The following is a 12,617-nucleotide window of genomic DNA, read 5'->3' on the forward strand; positions in this document are numbered from 1 at the left end:
CCAACCATTCCGCCGTCACCCCAACTCAGTGTTCCCTGCCTGCTGAGTATGCACTGTCCTTTACTGAGGTGTTTGGGGTTTCCTCCCTACCTTAGGATCCCACCCCCCAAGTATCCCATACTTCTCCAACTCTTGAAGTTCCTTCAAACCTCCTGTTGCCTTTTGGACCCTCTCCTTTGCTTCTTTTGAAAATGGCAGCCATTTTGTGTTATGCTGCATTCATTTTGTGACTGGAGGTCCCCAGAAGTTGGCGATTTGTGCACAATACCATACCGGCATCTCCATCAAGAAGACATATGACCCAGTTCATTGGGGTGGATGCACCTTGAAGGTGAGCAGGTGTGGACTGCAGTTCTAATGGCACTTACCTGTAAGTAAGTCCTATTGCCCTTACTCTTTGGTTCTCTTTGGTCTAGTTTGCTGTGCACTCCTGATGGGACAACCTGGAGTCAACTGTGCCATGTAGAGAACCAGCAAAACTGCCAGCCCTTATCACTTCCGTATGTTTTTACCCATAATTCTGTTCCTGCATTATTTGGCTGGGACGCGGGTGGCGCTGTGGGTTAAACGACAGAGCCGAGGGCTTGCTGATCAGAAGGTCAGTGGTTCGAATCCCTGCGATGGGATGAGCTCCTGTTGCTCAGTCCCAGCTCCTGCCAACCTAGCAGTTCGAAAGCACATCAAAGTGCAAGTAGATAAATAGGTACCGCTCCGGCGGGAAGGTAAACGGCGTTTCCGTGCGCTGCTCTGGTTTGCCAGAAGCGGCTTAGTCCTGCTGGCCACATGACCCGGAAGCTGTACACCGGCTCCCTCGGCCAGTAAAGCGAGATGAGCGCCGCAACCCCAGAGTTGGCCACGACTGGACCTAATAGTCAGGGGTCCCTTTATCTTTATTATTCAGCTACTCCTTTAAAAAACTTCTCACAATGCTATCTAAATCCATATTTTAATGTGTATTTAAATGTGCACCTATTCTTAAGATACATAATGAGTGTTGCCTCTCAAAACGTGGATTAAAATGCTTGTTTGTTATTATTTAGCTTAGATTGCAGAGAACGGCGTTCCAACATTTGGAGAAAGTGCAAAACCTGGTGGGTTGCTAAATTCAGTCTGCACATTACTCTGAGGTGTGGATCAGATCATCTCATGTAGGGACTTGCAAAGATTTCATTCCTCAAGCATCACTAGTCATATAACATATATTTGCACCACAGATGATACTGCTATATATATGGGGGTGGGGCAAAAAACATGACTATAGAGAGCTACAAGCAATCTCAAGGAGATCTAATGACCAGTCTGGGTAGACAGCAGCAGCCCAGAAGGTACTTTGCTAAGAAGCTGCCATCCGCAGTTCAGTGGTTTACCACACAGTGAACTGTGCACAAATCCCAGCACCTCCAGACAGCACCAAGCTTTCCTCCCACACCGCCTGGCGACCAGAATCCATAAAGTGACAGCGTTAACCAGGAGAGCTGCAGGTGGAATCAAACTCACAGAATTTTGTTGCAACTACTTGGTGAGGAAGAAGTTTCGCATACAACGCCTCATTGAGCAGCAACAGCCTGGAAGAAGGAAGCTGGCAACGCTTCATTTGTGCGATGAGAGATCTCAGCAGGTGGACAGGAAAGTGCGGGTGGGTGGAGAACTTCTTCCAGGAAGCTGGTCCTTTGGGCACCGCAAATCACAGCAGGGCTGGAGGACCTGTCCACGTCCCTTCAATCCTGAGTGGCAGAATTTAGAAGAGTCAAGACAGAGAAAACCTCCTGTCACACAGCAGCAGGCAAGTGAGAGGAAGCACCAACACTGGTCAAAAGCAGCCAAGGTGAAACTTCTTCAAGAATAAACTCATGGGTAACACATCTGTGGCTGTCCCAGCCTTGCCCAACCTGATGGTTTTCAGATCTTGGAGCCTAGTAGTGGAGAAGCACAGGTCTGGTGGCTGAATGGAGTCCTCCTAGCCCAGGGGTCTGCAACCTTTAAGACAAAAAGAGCCACTTGGACCCGTTTTCGAAGGAAAAAAAACTGGGAGCCGCAAAACTCGTCATTATAAAAATAACTTTTTTGTCACTTTTTTATTATTTCTTTGTTTGACCCCTCAGAATTACTCCTCCTCATAGAAATAAACGTTAAATTAACAAGTTACCTTTTGTGTGTGCGTGTGTTCTTCACTCCCCTTCAAAACAGTGACCAGCGTACATGCCCCCTTTCAATGCAGTGACCAGTGTACATGCCCCTTACAATGTAGCGGGCGGGCAGGCGGGAAGGTGACGTCGGGACGGTGCGTGACTAACGCACGCACCGCCCCCATGCGACGTCACAGCCAGTACAGCGTCTGCCACAGTGGGGAGTGTCGGGGCGCACAATGCGCCTCCTCCCCTCGCTAGTATCCACCCCGGAGCCGTGGCAAAGGTGTAAAAGAGCCACATGCGGCTCTGGAGCCACGGGTTGCAGACCCCTGTCCTAGCCTTTCTCTCTGGCCCCTCAGCACTCTCCCCAGGCCACCCCACCCACCCCACCCACCCTCCCCACTGGTCTTGCTTTGCACCCTCCATTATTGCTTTTGCCTGGCTGGAAAAACACTCTTCAACTCTGACAATGCCTCTTTGCTTTGGATGAAGGAAGGAGAGAGGTGTGTGAAGGCTTGGGCTGTAAAACGTTCCTGCTCCTGTTGTGGTCCAACATCTGAGGGCACCAGATTGGGGGCCTCAGAAGTTGCCAAGGGCCACCAAAAAAAGGCCTCAATGGCCACATGCAGCCCTCAGGCCAGGAATTGGAACACCTGCCATTGATATAATTCAGTAATATTGCATCTGGCTACAGGTCTTTGAAATTTCTAGGCTTCTCGAACTGCTAGAAGTGGCATAGGTCTGGACAAAAACACAGCTCATTATTTCCACATGGTATTTCTTGCCAACGGAAGGAACTCGACTTGCCCTAACCAAAATTGCCCTCTGAGAGCAGGGAAGCCCCGCCTTGTGCTGTGCAATTAATTCTAATATTCCCGTTGTCAGAGCATAATTGCAGTTTCTCTGCTCAGGTAAAGGGGACTCTAACAAGGCACCCAGATCCATTCCAGATGTTCTCTCGCTCATTATTAAGAATTAGCTGGGAGCCATTAGCACGCAGAGCCATCCGTGAGGCTGCTCAGATGCCATCTGAAAGAGTTCATTGCCACAGCATGTGAGGCAGATGGGAGGTTGTTTGGGAAGCTTGAACTGTAGGATTTTCTTCGTTTAAAAGAAACAAAAAAAGAATGAAAGCGGGAAAGTGTATTAATTATGATTTCATGAGCCTCTACTGCTGTGCTAGGGGAATGAAAATTTATCACAGTTTGAAAGAGGTCAATGACAACTACCAGAGGGTGTGATGTCCTGGTAGAAATTAGAAGAGGAATTCGATTCAGTTCTCACTGACAGCCAAAGTTATCTAAATCCGCACTTTCTTCAGCAACTAGCCACCCTTTGAAATCAGCACTTCCCTGAATTTTGCAATGCAGTTCTCCAGCTCAAGTAGTGTGTAAAAATGCATCTACTCATGTAAAGTGTGCATTCAATGCACATACAGTGGTACCTCAGGTTACAGACGCTTCAGGTAACAGACGCTTCAGGTCCAGACGCTTCAGGTTACAGACTCCGCTAACCCAGAAATAGTACCTCGGGTTAAGAACTTTGCTTCAGGATGAGAACAGAAATTGCACGGTGGCGGCAGCGGGAGGCCCCTTTAGCTAAAGTGGTACCTCAGGTTAAGAACAGTTTCAGGTTAAGAACAGACCTCCAGAACGAATTAAGTTATTAACCCAAGGTACCACTGTATTAGTGAAAAAGCCACTGCAAAAATGCATTACATTGTGGGGAAATGCTTTGCAAAGATGTTTATATTAGGCAAAACAGTATGCACAGATGGGTATGTTAGAACTTTTCATTAAAATGCAAAAGAATGAACTGGTGTGGAAATGTGGAGCACCAAGCTTAAGACTGGGCCAAATGAGACACAGAGAGGAACCAGAATTGGCATATTCCTCCATCCCTCCATCCTACACTGTATCCTCAACAACACAAATGAAACTGGGTCTGCAAGTCAAACTGAAGGAACAAGGAAAGAGGAAGGGCTGCGGAGAGGTTGCCCTGCTTTAGATGTCTTCACAGTGAGTTGTGGAGGGGCAGAGGGAGGGGACACTAGTGGCACAGTTCATGAAGACTTGGCAGCTGCTCTGGGGTCAAGTAGAAGTGGAGGGGCAGGCATCGAGAATAATGGGGCTTTTGAATTCGTGACAAAGGAATGGGATCGGGCTAATAGCTGTTCTCCAAATGACCTGCTGTTCCTTTTTTTTTCTTTTGCCCCATCTCCATCTAAAGCCTGCGTAGTTCTCAGCCTCTCCCATTATTCTCTCCTTTCCACCCAAAGAAAGAGGCCAGTTTAGTTTTTCTTCACAAAAAGGTCACAACCAAGCTAGCTGGGCACCGGTCCAGGTTAACCGTCTCAAGCCAGAGTCTAGGAATTGGTTCACATTTATTACATTTTTATCCCTCTCTTCTTTCAAAGAGGTTTTGTGACATGCCTGCACAGTTTTACTCTCACGACGATTCTGTAAAGTCAGGTCCAACTGAAAGACTGTTGTCCAAAGGCAGCCAGCAAGCTCTGTGGCTGACGAGGGATTTGAACTTGGATCTGCCAGAGATCAGGAGTTGGATTCTTCATCAGGTGACAGAGTCAAGGGTTCTGAAGGGCACCCTGTGCCAGCCCCAGAGACATGGCTATAGCAGTGAACCTGTGGGTCCACCACCTGCACCCAGAATGAAGGTGTGGCACTGTCTGACCCTGAGGTCCCCACTGTGAAAGACCCTGGAAGACCTGAGCTTCTCCTGCTCTGTCACAGCTGGAAGTTACCGGAGAAGTCTGGAACCCTTTAAGCATCTTGCAACACAACTGGTGTTAATAGTTAGGCTGCACCTGGTGTTATCTCTTATGAAAGGGTTCAGTTTAGGCTTGTTCCTTCTGGAGCAATTTCAGACCTCTGCATTCCCCAAAGATGAGCCTGGCCTTGTCAGACTGCAGGACAGGACAGGACCACTCCCAGTTTATTTCCAACACCTTAACTGCTGCTCCATGTAATGACAACCTAGAAATCCACTTGCTGGCCATGGAATGTTCTGTTGGAGAACCCAGAGCAAAGAAGTTCCAAGTTCTGCCATCCATGACCTTCAGGATTTGCTTGGCTCCACTCATAAGCCATCAGTCCGTTATTGACCCAGTTTCTGCTGGTTGTGTCTCTCCACTTCCTGGTGGTACCAGCCTAGGACTGGAATGGACCAGAGAGGGAGAGAAGCTCCTTACCAAGTTCAAGAGGACATGAGAAGACACCAATGACGACCCTGAGACCACCATACTGGGAAATACTCTGCTTGTCAGGAGCAGGTGCCGGGAGCAGGTCAGCAATAACTCACATGGCATCAGTGAACTCTTTATTCAAAGAAGCAAGAAAGCTCAGGAGGCCAGGCCTAGTGAGCACAGCAACTCTTCCCAGCAGATCTTGCCCCAATGAGACAGTTGTGAGGACTGAAGGTCTCCACCTTCCCACAACTTCCTAAGGCTCCTCCTCCCCCAGGTCCTTCCCAAGCAGTCTGGGACTTTGTCGCCTTGTCTGGCTGTGCTCCACCCTCTTCATATCTCTTCTGGTTCTGGGAGACCAGCAGGGAGGGAAGCTGGTTGCAGCAGGAGGGGGAGCCCCCTGACTTCTGCATCAGCCTGATTCATCTCTGCCTTTTGGCCGCCCTCCTCAACAGCCTCTGCTTCTTCCTCTAATCCTGAACTGCTCTCTGCCACAGACTCTCCCATCTCACTAAACCCTGTTACTAGAATCATAGAATCATAGAGTTGGAAGAGACCACAAGGGCCATCGAGTCCAACCCCCTGCCAAGCAGGAAACACCATCAGAGCACTCCTGACATATGGTTGTCAAGCCTCTGCTTAAAGACCTCCAAAGAAGGAGACTCCACCACACTCCTTGGCAGCAAATGCCACTGTCGAACAGCTCTTACTGTCAGGAAGTTCTTCCTAATGTTTAGGTGGAATCTTCTTTCTTGTAGTTTGGATCCATTGCTCCGTGTCCGCTTCTCTGGAGCAGCAGAAAACAACCTTTCTCCCTCCTCTATGTGACATCCTTTTATATATTTGAACATGGCTATCATATCACCCCTTAACCTCCTCTTCTCCAGGCTAAACATGCCCAGCTCCCTTAGCCGTTCCTCATAAGGCATCGTTTCCAGGCCTTTGACCATTTTGGTTGCCCTCCTCTGGACACGTTCCAGTTTGTCAGTGTCCTTCTTGAACTGTGGTGCCCAGAGCTGGACACAGTACTCCAGTTGAGGTCTGACCAGAGCAGAATACAGTGGCACTATTACTTCCCTTGATCTAGATGCTATACTCCTATTGATGCAGCCCAGAATTGCATTGGCTTTTTTAGCTGCCGCTTCACACTGTTGGCTCATGTCAAGTTTGTGGTCAACCAAGACTCCTAGATCCTTTTCACATGTACTGCTCTCAAGCCAGGTGTCACCCATCTTGTATTTGTGCCTCTCATTTTTTTTGCCCAAGTGCAATACTTTACATTTCTCCCTGTTAAAGTTCATCTTGTTTGTTTTTGCCCAGTTCTCTAATCTGTCAAGGTCGTTTTGAAGTGTGATCCTGTCCTCTGGGGTGTTAGCCACCCCTCCCAGTTTGGTGTCATCTGCAAATTTGATCAGGATGCCCTTGAGTCCATCATCCAAGTCGTTGATAAAGATGTTGAATAAGACCGGGCCCAAGACAGAACCCTGTGGCACCCCACTAGTCACTCTTCTACTTCAGCTTCCGACACCTCCTCCTCCCAGCCTGCTCCCTCTTCTCCCTCTGACCACACATTGTCATCCCACCACCAGTCCCCTGGCTCTGAGCCTTCTTCCCTTGGGGGTTCCCAAGCTGGTGCCCCCCCCCCATTCCTCTGCATCCAGCCAGCCCATGACACAGGTTCATGAGACCACCCGCACTTTAGTCCAGCCAAGATCAGACCCAGGAGCAAAGGCAGCAGCAGGCCTGAGTGAAAGTGCAGAGCCAGATTTTTGGTTTTTCAAGTTAAGAAGGGAGCTGAGAAAAGTCATTCTCTTGAGAATTTTGACGGGACATTGTGCTCTTTGGAGTAAAGGTAAAGAAACCCTGGACAGTGAAGCCCAGTTGATCATGGGCTGCTACTGCTGCACAGAGGACCAGAATACAGAGAAATGTCGTTCACCATCCCGCTGCAGCAGTACCTATTTATCTATTTGCGCTGGTATGCTTTTGAACTGCTAGTTTGGCAGAAGCTGGGTCAGAGCGACAGACAGACCCACGTTACTTCGATGTAATTTATGTATGGTTGGAAAGAGGCGGGTAGCGCTGTGGTCTAAACCACTGAGCCTCTTGGGCTTGCTGATCAGAAGGTTGGTGGTTCGAATCCCCGCAAAGGGGTGAGCTTCCGTTGTTCATCCCAGTTCCTGCCAACCTAGCAGTTCGAAAACATGCCAAAAAGTTCAAGTAGATAAATAGGTACCACTCCGGCGGGAAGCTAAACAGCATTTCCGTGTGCTGCTCTGGTTTCTCCAGAAGCGGCTTAGTCATGCTGGTCACATGTCCCGGAAAAACTGTCTACGGACAAACGCCGGATCCCTCGGCCCGTAAAGCGAGATGAGCGCCGCAACCCCAGAGTCATCTGCGACTGGACTTAACTGTCAGGGGTCCTTTGCCTTTACCTTTTTTGGTGGGAAGATTTACACTGATCTTGGTGAAGTTTCTAAGGTAGAGGAAACAGCTGACTGTAATATGGGGTTGTTTGCCACACATGGATGAAAGAGAGCCTCTCTTTCAAAAGAAATTAATGAGCTGGGCATTGCGCATTTGTCTCTGGGGCTGCCCTTCAAGATAAAAATCTTTCAGGCTCTGTTTTAGAGACTATAGATGTCTTGGAGAGATATGGGCCTTTATGCTCGATTGCACGTGAGGTGTAATAATGTTACAATCAGTAGATGGTGGCAGCAGAGCCTGATCTTGTAACCGTTATTAAACAAGGAGGAAGAAAAGGAAATATGTAGCGATCCGCCATACATTTGAAGCACATGATTTATCCCAAAGAATCCTGGGAGATGTAGTTCTTTAAGAGTGCTGGGAATTGTAGCTCTGTGAGGGGTAAACTATAGTGCTCAGGCATTGTTCCAATTCAGCAGGAAAAAGCGGGTTTTCCCAGGGAAAGTGGCAGGATAAACAAAAACCTCTCGGATCTGTGCATAGGACAACCAGAAAACTCTCACATATTTGCTTTATGGTCACATAAAAAGTGGAAATATGGACAAGCCCTAAGTTGAAGAAAAATGCACAAACTGGGGTAAAGTGTCCACAGAAATGGAGGAAGGATAGCAGCTAACAGATTGAGGTTGAATCCTGACAAGACAGAAGTACTGTTTTGGCGGGACAGAAGGCAGGCAGGTGTGGAGGACTCCCTGGTTCTGAATGGGGTAACTGTGTCCCTGAAGGACCAGGTGCGCAGCCTGGGAGTCATTTTGGACTCACAGCTGTCCATGGAGTCGCAGGTCAATTCTGTGTCCAGGGCAGCTGTCTACCAGCTCCATCTGGTACGCAGGCTGAGACCCGACCTGCCCGCGGACTGTCTGGCCAGAGTGGTGCATGCTCTAGTTATCTCCCGCTTGGACTACTGCAATACACTCTACATGAGGCAACCTTTGAAGGTGACCCGGAAACTACAACTAATCCAGAATGTGGCAGCTAGACTGTTCACTGGGAGTGGCCGCCGAGCCCAGGTAACACCGGTCTTGAAAGACCTACATTGGCTCCCAGTACGTTTCCGAGCACAATTCAAAGTGTTGGTGCTGACCTTTAAAGCCCTAAACAGCCTCGGTCCAGTATACCTGAAGGAGCGTCTCCACCCCCATCATTCTGCCCGGACACTGAGGTCCAGCACCAAGGGCCTTCTGGTGGTTCCCTCGCTGCGAGAAGCCAAGTTACAAGGAACCAGGCAGATGGCTTTTTCGGTAGTGGCACCTGCCCTGTGGAACACCCTCCCACCAGATGTCAAAGAGAAAAACAACTACCAGACTTTTAGAAGACATCTGAAGGCAGCCCTGTTTAGGGAAGCTTTTAATGTTTGATGTATTGTAGTATTTTAATATTTTTTTGGAAGCCCCCCAGAGTGGCTGGGGAAACCTAGCCAGATGGGCAGGGTATAAATAATAAATATTTATTTATTTAGTAAAAAATGCATTAATTAATGAAAATTGGTTGGAAAAATGTGTGCGGTAGGACAAATCCACACGAAAATGCTGATGAATTTAGCGAGCCAAAAAAATTAAAAATAAATCCAAAACCAATGTGAGAATGTAGAGAGCTGAGTTTAAGATTGGCAAAATGAGAAACTGAGGAAAAGCCGAGTGGGATCTGTCATTAGATTAGCTGAGATTCCTGCATTGCAGGGGGGCTGGACTAGATGACCCCCAGGGTCCCTTCCAGCTCTGCAGTTCTATGATTCTACCAGGGCAGGGCACTTCCATCAACAAAACTGGCTTTTTCTTGCCTCTTCTGCTCGCTTGACATTTTGGGAGAAATAGTCTTGTCAGAGCATCCTGGCAACAGATAGATGCACACAAACGCTAACCCTCCAGCACGGAAGTGTCCTCATTAGGCGGAACGGTTCTCTCCACTGAGACCTGAATTACTGATGAGGCAGTTGCTGGATTTTGGAGAGTTGCAGATGTGGATTCCTCCCTCTGTGATCTCCCCGTGGGCTCTCCAGCTCCTCAGCGCCCTTCGCCTTGGGTGGCAGGCATCGTCTTTAATCTCCAGCCTGTTATGGGAACAGACTTGTTGACATCCGTCCCCCTCACAACTGGAAAGGAGAGACTAATTAGAGCTCATGAGGAGATATGACACCACATTACGAGGATTTTGCTGAGGGGGGAAGAAAGGGAGAGAGAGAGAGAGATGGGAGGAATAGAAAAAGGAGCATATGAACCCATCCTGGGTGTGGTTATTCATCTCTCCAACGCGACAAGCCATTTATCTCTCTCTTTCTGCTTAGGAACAAGAATCCCTGAGAGGAAATTTTGTAAGAGCACCTAGGGAGCACATTAAGGGGAGGATAGCACAAAGCTCATCCATCTGTCAAAGCGAGGGGGTTTGTCAGACGGTGACGCTCGCGACTGAAGGGAATCAAAGTGGCGCTGAATTGGAAAACGGCACACAGGTGGCATTCAGTTGGATTTCCCAGGTTTAAATTTAAAATTGTTGAGGTAGAAAGAGAAATGCATGGGGACCAGCCCCTGACTGGGAGTGTTCAGTCCCAGGCCTCAGATATTCATAATATGGAAGGAAATTATGACCTGGCATTTTTCTTCTTTGTGGTTAAACCAGAGACGCTGTGGGTGACTGGGGGTGGGATCTGCGCCCATTCACAAAATTATTTAGTGATTCCTTTATCTACTATATTTTTTTGTCACTTTTCACACAGAGAAGAGTGTCTCAAGGTGTCTTCCAGCATAAAAGGCATTGTTGTTGTTTAGTCCTGTCCGACTCTTTGTGACCCCCTGGACCAGAGCACGCCAGGCACTCCTGTCTTCCACTGCCTCCCGCAGTTTGGTCAAACTCATGTTGGTAGCTTCGACCAACCATCTCGTCCTCTGTCATCCCCTTCTCCTTGTGCCCTCCATCTTTCCCAACATCAGGCTTTAAAGAGCGTGCACTCTCAGCCTCCAGTAAACCTGTCCTGCTGGGGCGAGATCCTGGCCTTTTAGTGGGTGTCAGGAGTTCAGCCTACACTCAAGTAGGACCCTGGCAAAGACACATGCCCGACTGGCATGTTCTCTCCCTTCTGGTCAATCATTCAGGAGCTTCATAAGCTTTCTTCAGCCCAAACATCACAGCGACCGATGCCAACCGACACTGGCACACTTTGCACATCTTGTGTGACAGACCTCAGCAATTCAGCATTTTGGCTAATCTACTTTATTTACATATAAACACACACGGAGCACTGCCACATGGCTCTCTCTCTTTCTAGCATCAGACAGCAAAGAGAGAGAAAACAAAGGACAATAGTCCCACTTCACAGAACACAGGAACACAAACATCCTGTCTCCGTCACTTCCCACTCTGTGGAGTCAAAACATATACCGTCATGTGATAGACAAAAATCCCATGACTGCAATCATGGAGCAGGAATTCTAACAGTGACTCTCGGGAACCCTTCCAACTCTGCTGTTCTATGAGTCTATGATTCTCTTAGCAAAGGATATGCATCACGTGACTCAGCCCGGAAAGACTAGCATCCCAATTTCCCTTTGTGGCACGCTGAGGGGGTACGTGCACTTTTTGTCATTGTCAGAAACAGATGTCAAGAAGTTCTGGTTCAAGTCAGGAGCTAATAATGCCTGAGCCTGAACTTAATTCCATGGTGATTCTATCGACTGCCATGTCATTAACTCCTTCCGTGATCAATGCCATCGCTGCAGGGAGGTATTGGATAAAGAGGGAGAAGTGTCAGATCTTCCTGTGCCACGTTAGGAATCCTGTGGATTGTTACTGGGGTGGATTTTAAAAGAGGCATTCACACAGGCGAGCAGAGTGATCAAGGGAGAGCTACCATATGAGCAAGGGTTACAGCATCTGAGGCTTTTGAGTTTAGGAAAAAAGACAAGAAAGGGAGGAGATGCTAAGGGTGTACAACTTTACGCACAATGGAGAGAAAGCGAATAGTTTCTACCACTCATGTTAGGACTCTGGGCTAGATATTGAAGATGAATGTCAGGAGTTTCAGGACAGATCATAAGAAGTACTCCACGCAGCATGAAGTTAAAACTGTGGAATTTCTTCCCGTAAGAACTAGTAAGATGGCTGCCAACTTAGACAGCTTAAAACAGGGATTGGGAAAATTCATGGAGGAGAAGGCTATTAATGGCTGGCTACTAGCCATGATGCCCATGACCTGGTTCCACTGTTGCAGGCCATACTACAAGGGAGGTGACCGCCGTTGTGCTCATGTCCTGCCTCCTGTGGGCTTGCCATAGCACTCCACTTGGCCACAGTGAAAACAGGATGCTGGAGAAGATGGGCATTTGGTCTGATCCAGCTGCAGATCCCTTCCTATGTTCTTATCACTGTCCAAACTTCTTGTTTGGCTTGCACTCTCTCTCTCTCTCTCTCTCTCTCTCTCTCTCTCTCTCTCTCTCTCTCCCTCTCTCTCTCTTTCATGCCTTTGCTCTGAACACACACATAAATGCACTCCATTTAAAAGCTCACAAATACTTGATCAGATCAAAACGATCATGTTCTTGCCCAATCAGTGCATCGAACATGTTAAAGCTTAAATAAAAAGCAAAGACAGGGATGACGACATACCCACAGTGTTTTATGAGGAAAGGGAGAAGAAAGTTTGTGGTGGTAGAATTTTAATGTTCTCCTTCACTATTCACACTGCCGTTTAATAAAAGCAAAGAAGAGCAATTCCACCCATGGATAAATTTCTGGACACACTGTTTTTTTTTTTGGTCCCCTTTTCTTTCTTTTTTCTATTATTCACTGATTGGTAAAATTTGCAA

The 12,617-nt window shown here is 47.9% G+C and overlaps 1 long non-coding RNA gene across 2 annotated transcripts in view; it reads right to left on the reverse strand.

Moving 5' to 3' along the window:
• Nucleotides 1-1,185: 1,185 nt before the first annotated feature.
• LOC309521574 overlaps nucleotides 1,186-12,617 on the reverse strand; it is a 33,823-nt gene continuing 22,391 nt past the window's right edge. The window contains exon 2 of one of the 2 annotated variants that reach the window (XR_014214728.1): nucleotides 1,186-1,724. This is a non-coding gene — a long non-coding RNA (uncharacterized lncRNA). Of the gene's footprint in view, nucleotides 1,725-11,405; nucleotides 11,526-12,617 lie in introns of those variants that run through there. The other variant, XR_014214729.1, reaches the window with a different exon arrangement.

This window comes from Podarcis vaucheri, assembly GCF_965113315.1.
Source record: "Podarcis vaucheri genome assembly, chromosome: 16".
NCBI classification, from domain to species: domain Eukaryota; kingdom Metazoa; phylum Chordata; class Lepidosauria; order Squamata; family Lacertidae; genus Podarcis; species Podarcis vaucheri.